Source organism: Capra hircus, chromosome 9 (genome assembly GCF_001704415.2).
Source record: "Capra hircus breed San Clemente chromosome 9, ASM170441v1, whole genome shotgun sequence".
Taxonomy (NCBI): domain Eukaryota; kingdom Metazoa; phylum Chordata; class Mammalia; order Artiodactyla; family Bovidae; genus Capra; species Capra hircus.
Genome location: NC_030816.1, coordinates 23,425,370 through 23,433,939, shown reverse-complemented (window position 1 = coordinate 23,433,939; position 8,570 = coordinate 23,425,370). Strand labels below are relative to the sequence as shown.

The 8,570-nt window shown below is 35.4% G+C and overlaps 1 long non-coding RNA gene across 1 annotated transcript in view; it reads right to left on the bottom strand.

Moving 5' to 3' along the window:
* Window positions 255–8,570, bottom strand: part of LOC108636720 — a 29,673-nt gene continuing 21,357 nt past the window's right edge. The window contains exons 2-3 of the long non-coding RNA XR_001918525.1: window positions 492–556; window positions 255–274 (exon numbers count right to left, since the gene is read on the bottom strand). This is a non-coding gene — a long non-coding RNA (uncharacterized LOC108636720). The remainder of the gene's footprint in view (window positions 275–491; window positions 557–8,570) is intronic.

Sequence of the window (8,570 nt, the reverse complement as noted above, 5' to 3'; positions counted from 1 at the left end):
CATGATACAAATTACATGTACAGGTAGTACATGATGCAAAGAACTGACTCATTGGAAGAGACCCTGATGCTGGGAAAGACTGAAGGCAGAAGAAGAGGATGATAGAGGATGAGATGGTTGGATGGCATCACCAACTTGATGGACATGTTTGAGCAAGCTTCGGGAGTTGGAGATGGACAGGGAAGCCTGGCGTGCTGGCACTCCATGGGGTTGCAAAAAGTCGGACACGACTGCCTGACTGAACTGAATTGAACTGAACAACAAATACCTGTATCTAGAAGCAAAAAAGAAAAAAAAATCTTAAAACTGAGTAATAAAATCAACACACTTAAAAATGACTAGTTTATCAAAGATATAACCAATAAATACATGAAAAGATGTTCAACATTAATTATCAAGGAAATTAAATTTAAAACCACAGTGAGAGACCACTCGACAGTCATTAGCAGGGCAAACATAAATAAAAAAGACAAAAAACAGGCAATACTAACTCTTGATGGGAATGTGATAGAACCACTTGAAACTCTCACATGTTTCTGATGGGAGTGCAATCATGCTGGAAAACAAGGTTGGTTGTGTTAAAAAAAGTTAAACATACATAACATCTGATAATTCCAATACTAGGTATTTATTTACACATAAAATATAAAAAGTCCACAAAAAGACTTATAAAACAATGTTCATAACATTTTTATTCATAATAATCCTAAACTGGAAACAACCCAAATGTCCAAGAATAGATGAACAGACAAACAACTGTGATATATTCATACAATGGGAGAGTGTGTGCTCGCTCAGTTGTGTCTGATTCTTTCGGACCCTATGGAATTGTAGCCCATTGGGTTCCTCTGTCCATGGGATTCCCCAGGCTAGAATACTGAGGACAATGGAATATTACTCAGCAATAAATAGGAATAAACTAAAAATACTCACAGCAACCTGGGTAATTTTTTCAAATATGTAGGGGCAACACAGATTGTACAATATCACTTATATGAAGTTTTAGAACAGGCACCACTAATCAATAGTGATAAAAATCAAATCAATAGTTTACAAAGTAGAAAGTGACAGGAATTATCTGCAAATGTACATGGAACTTCCTAGGGAGATGGAAAAGATGCTCAATATCCTCCTTGTGGTGGTGATTAAATAGATACACAGATTTGTAAGAGCCCACTATATATATATACACTTAAAAATGAATGCATTTTATTGTATGTGAATTATGTATCAATCAAGTAATTTAAAATAGATGCTGGGCTATGGGGATTAGAAATAAGAAAATTCCCTAGATTAGTGGTTCACAACCTTTATCTTGCATCAGAATCCCATGGAAGGCTTTAAAATATTTTGTTAGATTTTTATCCCAAGTTTCTGATTCAGCATGTCAGGGGTGATGCCCTGGGAATATGCATTTCTAACAAGTTCTCAGATGATGCTGATGCTGCAGGTACAGAGAGCACAGTTTGACAACCACTGCCTTTAGAGGCAAACAGAACTAATTCCTAAGTTTTTACATTAGATAGGTCAATTCAGCAAGCTACCCTTGTTGCAGTAAGATACAGGGCAATTTTGAAAGTTTATGTCCATACATATGCCTTTCAATTTAATGGGAATAACAGTATTTTGAGTAATTTCCTGGAAAAAAAATAGTGAGCTTTCTATTTGCTTTCATGGGCCCAAGGAGTCCTTGGAGATTCGCAGAAATAGTTGGAAAATCCTCTGAAATTCAATACAAACGTTTGCGTGTATGCTCTTTTTTTTTCCATAGAGAAAGGGCCAAGTTTTCAGCAAATTTTCAAGTGAATATGATCAAAAGAGATTAAGAAGAATTAAAGTAATTCTGTGAGTATCCGTTCCATTTTTAATTTTAATATACATGTGTTTTCTTCAAAGATAAACAGAAGATGAATGCTTACAAATTCATTTTTTTTAATTTGTGTTGAGCACTAAGAAGTTTTACATTAAGACTTGGCATAGATTTATGTAGGTCACTAACTGCGAAGAGAACTGAATAAGATTTCCACATTGAATCTTCTGAGAACTTTAAGATTTTCTAGAAATGTAATTTTTTTCAAGAAAGGTTTAAATTAAGATAGTATTAATGCTATTATACCCCTAACTTTCCCCACTACTTTGATTCCAATGTAATTAAAACTACAAATATTAATGTAAAATTAATAACTACACTATGTGGCTTGGGGAACATATGAACAATAGAGCATTTGTGGCTATAAAAACATTTTTATTTGTGCATATAAATTCTTATGTATAGAATATGTGAGCATGGTTAGCTTTCATATTTTACCATCATGTATAAGCATTTTAATGGAATTGCACACATAATATTAGAATATGGCCCATTTCTCTGTTCATTGGCCACTACAACTCCCTTTTACAAATACGAAAGAGGTATATTTTCAATTTTATGCTTTATCTGATCTGTATCCTAGATATATTATCTAGGGGGTCATTTTAGTTTCTTAAAGAAGGTACCAGAAACATTTTGTCCCATTCAATTATTTTCATAAAATAGAAAACAACTGCAAATAACTGTAAAGCTTAACCATCAACAGATTTACTAAATATATTTAGTATTAGTATTTCATAATGTCAGAGGATTCTACAAATATGTGATCCACTGATGGTTTTGTGACTTAGAGGTACACAGAAAACAATTTGATTGCTAAATGTTATGACCACCACTAATTCTTTCATGCCTTGTTTTATGAAAAGGTCTTTTATTTTTCTGCATGCTTTTCAACAGGTCCTAGACTTACATATGTCTGTAGTCTAGAAAATATATGACACTGAACTCTTTAGGAGATTCAAAAAATAAATTTTTCTCTTAACAAAACTTTTTTTTCTCTCCCAATTTTAAATCCTTGTGTAAAATCACCTTGCAGAATAATACCCTTTTCTCCCTCTTCTTGTCTGAGCTGTTGCTAACAGCTTTTAATTTGGGAAGCCTATCTCTGAGTTTTCTGCGCCTCACTGATTTTAGCTCAATTGTTTCTCTAGCTAGCAGAGCATTTCATTTCTCCTGAAGGTCACCACAGGCTGCCAAGGCTTTGAAAACATACCATCTTTTCATTCATGCTGCAATCTAACCCTGCAGTGCCATTAAGAGAAATGGAAGCAGGCATGTGACTTTTTCCATCAACAATCATTGAACTTACTATTATATAAAGTGAATCAGGCCATCAGAGAACAAGGGTCTTCCATAATTCCACGTTTTCTCAAGACGACAGAAATTATTTTTTGTATTTTAGTAGTTTGCCTATGTACATATAATTATTGGTATAAATTATACCATAATGTCATCTGCTTTTGGAAGTAACTCTTCCAACCATGTCGCTACCAGTTGCAATAAACCAATGATGCAGGAGCAGTCCCGTTCTAAGGACACTCATAAAACGAACACACACTGGCCATCTGTTGGAGAAGGGATGGCATTAAACATAATGCAGGCCTGGAACACATCCAGTATTGTTTATTCTGTCACATATCAGACGAGCACTGAAATCAAACTGATGATTTTTTTAATTCCAAGGGGACGAAAAATAGAGAGCAGAGGAGGGAGAGGATTCCAGATACATCCCAAGTATTAAAGTGACAACTTGATTCAAAAAGAAAAAAAAAAAAAACCTAATAAAGGCAGATGATCTCAGAGGAAGAACAATCTACATTACACATGCCAAATACTTATACTATTGGGCCAACGGAAATTCTCCATAAATATTACTTGAGTGTTCTGTAGTTAAGGCTGCTAGAAAAAAATAAAGTTTCCTAGATGAGCCAGTTCATTGAATTATCAGCACAAATTTTTCTTTCTAGGATTTAAAGATAATAAATATTTTCTATATTTTAGGTAAGATAAAATGCTTTTAGATTGTATGTTCATGTTTTATATTAGACTATAAGAAAGAAATGATACTGTGATAGAGTTATTGGGGTTTTTTGTTGTTTTTTTAAGTTGTAAGGCAATGAAATTGTTGCATAGCAATTACATTATATTAGCTACTTTGGGAACTAAAACCCAATTTTCCTTATAAATGCAAATTATTCTAGTGTGTTTTAATGGGAAACTCACTGAAGTTGGCTTCAGAAAGCTGACTTAATATCTGAAATTTTCTAATTATTAGTGAGATGACTTTATGCAAGAGATTTCCCGATTCTCGGTTTCTTTAAAATGTAAGAATGTCAAATGGGGAATTTATGTCCAAATATCTCTGTAAAAGCTAAGACATCATGAGAATGTAAATTAATTTTCTCCTCATTTTCGTACACTCTATAGGCCCATATTGGGGCCCTTAGGATCTGTCACGTTCTCATGTAGAAGTACCCTCTTCTCCCCCAGGTTAACTTCCCTCCCTGCATTACTCACAAGGACAACCTTCAACACGCTTGAAGTACACAGAAGTATGCAATCTCCCTTAAGAATGGAAGTGCTAACAGAAATGCAAAGGAATTCTGTAACAGTCATAAAATCACAGTAAGAAAAATATTCTTTCTCCAGGTTTTGGGCATTATCTATGGATACGATATATGACTTGTATATTACCATGTTAACTTTTCCAATTTTAATGGGAAAGATGTCATGCATCCATCCGTTCATTTAACAGATATTCGTTGAGTACCTCTAGTGGTAGACTGGGCATCTTAGTTGGGAACAAAAGTGACATGGTGCCCATTCTCAGAGAGCTTGTTTAAATTGGGGGATGACACCAACACAGGTAAAATATTCACTAATTGCCCCCAGAGCTATGAAGGCGCTGCAGAGTAATGATGGTGACTATGGGTGGGCTGAAGCATGTGGACAAGTCATAGGGAAAAGTGGCTGACTTTAGACAGAGTGGCTAGTGATCTGAGTTCCATATTGTCGAAACATATTAAAACACACACACACCAAAAAGATATTTTCAGGAAATCAGATGTCCTTATTAATGCTACTGTTAATGCACATACGTGAATTAGAATACTTTATTAGATAAAGTGAGTTTTTCTCCACTTGAAAGTCTGAACTATCAGCTCGTACACATATAACTGGCGAGAGTTAAGCCCACTGCCGTGCAAGCAGATGCCATCCAAGCTCCCCTATCCTGACCTGCCAAGGCTCATTAATCTCCACCATTTAACAGCTCACCATTCATGGCTGCCCATCCTGGGGAGTGAACTACATGCAGTCCACTTCATGGTTGGCCCATAATACAAGGTGAACAATTAGGAAAACTGCATGGTCCATACTAGTCAAAAGCATACTATATACTTTTCCCAAAGTCTCTTAACAATGCTATAACTCAACTTCAATCTCTTCCTCACTGATCTCTTCCTCATCACTGGATTGGTCAAATTTTTATTTTTCCTCTGCCTCTCACCTATTCCCAGGGATCTCTCATATTCCTTAAACAGAGTTTAAAGAAATAATTGATAATAAAAAAAACTAGCCTGGGCAAAATTACAACAGTAAAATACAGGTCAAGATTCAGCCCACTGAGGCTCTGCACACCATTATTCCCTGTTTCTATGTTCAAATTCATTCTCTTGAATTGTTTTTCCTGTAGCTTTTATATCACTAACTGAATCCTATTCCACTTCCCTCCTGTAGGTTACACCCTAGGCTTAGAGCATTCAGCATCTTGGCTACAAATAAGAGCTCTGGCGTCAGCAGCCCTGGGTTCAAATGCCCACTTGACCTTTTATTACTTGTGGGACCCCGAGCAAGTAAATGAACCACTTGGGGAAATAGAAGCACTTACCTCATCAAGTTGTTATGGGGAATTAACTATTATGTAAATCACTCAGCACCATGCTTGGACCCAGCAAGTGCTCAGTACCTATTAGCTCTTACAAATCCACAATCTTTTCCCAAGAATGCCTAAAACAACACTTTTATCAGCTCCTATCAGTTCAAGGAAAAACAATATTTAGGTATTTCCTATCACCTTGGCAGTCTTTTGTTTTGGTTTGCTATAATTGTTTGCAGGAAAAAAAAAAAAACCCTAAACCAATAACCATCCATAGTATGTATTTTAAATATGCATCTAACTTCATGTTTATGTGGATTCTTTTAAATGTGATACTGGTATGTCTGTGAAGACGTTATATACTCCAAGCTCACAGAGAAACTGAGAGCTCAATCTGTTTAATTTTCTTAAACTTAATATATTTCTTTAGGATTATTTAATTTGCATGCACCATTATGCAACACTTGTGATTTAGATCAATTCTTCTCCTTTGGGTTCAAAAACGTTACTGCTGGGAGTGATTCCACAGACAAATATAGCGTAAGAGGATGATCTGTACCTTCAAGTTTTCTCTAAATTTGATTCATATGTAGCATAGCCTCTGGTCACCAGCTGTCACTGCTGTTTCAAAGCCTATCCATAGTTATGACCACGTTGATGTTTTGTGAAGGCCACTTCAAAAGACTTAGTTGAAAAACAACACCATTTTCTCATTTTTTTATTATATATTTTTTTCTCTTTTGGTACTCTGAATATAAATATAATATGGGAAAGCTTACTGTTATTTTCTGGAGAATGTACATCTTGCTTTTATACTTAAAATTATGTTAAAAATCATCTCATATTTTAAGTTTTATTTCATTGTTTCTTTTGATTGATTAGTATTCCGTTTTATAGGTACAACTTAATTTACTTCATCAGTTCTTGTTGAGGACATTTAAGCTTTTCCCAATCTTTTGCTACTATAAACAATATTGCAATAAACATACTTCAGTTCCTTTGTATATGTGAGTAAGTACATCTTAAGTCCCTGATTCTTTTTTTTTCCCCAATGGCTCTACCTTATCCCAATCAAGTTTGCAGTCTCTCTCTCTCTCTCATCCTTCATAATAATAGATACCACATCAAATTCAATCAATTCTTTATTGCATCCAATCTTTTACCAGAGAGGCAGAAATGGTAATGGTGGTAATAATAATAATAAATAGACTTTGTTCTTAAATACACATAAAGCAGTACCTAGAAAAACATAAAAACTGGTAGTGATGGGATGGTACTTTTTCAGAGACTGCATTGTTCACGGGATTTTACATGCACTCTTTAATTCTCACAATTATGTTTTATTATACCCATTTTTCACACAAGGAGATTGGGGTTCAAATTTGGAATTTGATAAAAGTTATAAAGTTAAGTACACAGGCCAGGCTATGTACCTGGATTCTCTGATCCTAAAACCCCTATTCTGCTCTCAAATCTACAATGTCTCTCTAAAGCATCACAATAGATGCAGTGCTGAATCATAGTATCTCCAGAATCCTTTTGAATCTACTCAGGGTTGAATACTATTCACTAGTTCAGGCAGAGTACTGAAGTAGCCTTCTATGAAGTTTTCTTTCTTTCTATTATTTCCCTCAAATTTCTCCTGCTAACCACTCTCTGATAATTTTACTCCAGTACTAATTCAATTACATCATAAGCTTTCTCTTTCAATCTAGTATTCAACTTCCTCACCATCTGGACCCATTTGCATTTCCCACACTGACATCTCTACTGTTTTGGTCGCAATCTCAGGATGGAGGGACTCTCTAAGAAGGTCTATGTGAAATGAGGAAGGAGGCAGGGAGGTGTTGATTGGGTAAAGCTCCCAGCTCCTTATCCTCACCTTAAACAGAGTAGCTTTATTTTTATCTGCTTTAAGTATGGGCAGTGCAGTGCTAAGTCACTTCAGTCTTGTCCAACTCTGTGACCCTGCCAGGCTCCTCTGACCTTGGGATTCTCCAGGCAAGAATACTGGAGTGGGTTGCCATGCCCTTCTCTAGGGAATCTTCCCAACCCAGGGGATCAAACCCATGGGGCAGGGCATATAATATTTTATTTGGGGGAGGGGGAAGCCTCATAACATTCTAAAAACAAAAATAAGAAACCATGAATACTGTAGAAATATCAGGCCCATAGGACAGGAGGGTTTTTGTCTCTTGATTACTACAGTCATGTCAGCACTTAAAGTGGTAGAAAACACTAGAAAACAATAAATATTTGTTGAAAGAATAAATGGATGAATGGATTTAATTAATTTTGGTTTCACTGATGTTCTAATTGAAACTTCAGTTAGTCAACAGCTTGCTGTAAGTTTCTTCTTTTTTTTTCCCCACAGGTGAAACCCACCACTCCCACCCAGGAGCACTGTGAAGATTAAAACTGTAAAGTATGCAGCTCAATAACTGAAACATTCTAATCTTTGGGTTTATTGATCTTTCTAAATTGAAAATTATTTGGTTTTTCATAAATCTAACTCCACCTGGAATTTCTTGTTCTCTTGTCCTTTAAAATCGTTCCTCATCAGAGCCACTAATGGCTTTTCCCAGAGTCTTTCTCAATTAACCCAGAATCTGACTATTTATCTGATTGGCATTTGTCTGTTTCCCATGGTAATGGAAGGTGGAGAAAGATAAGGCTAGTTTGGTATTTTTTGGTCACTAAATAATTTAATAAAGTGTTGTTGACTTGATAGAATAGTCGTTCAGATTAATTATTAAAATCAGACTTAGAACAAACAGAAAAACAACTTTTTTCTTATATTCAGTATGGAATTTACTTCCCCTA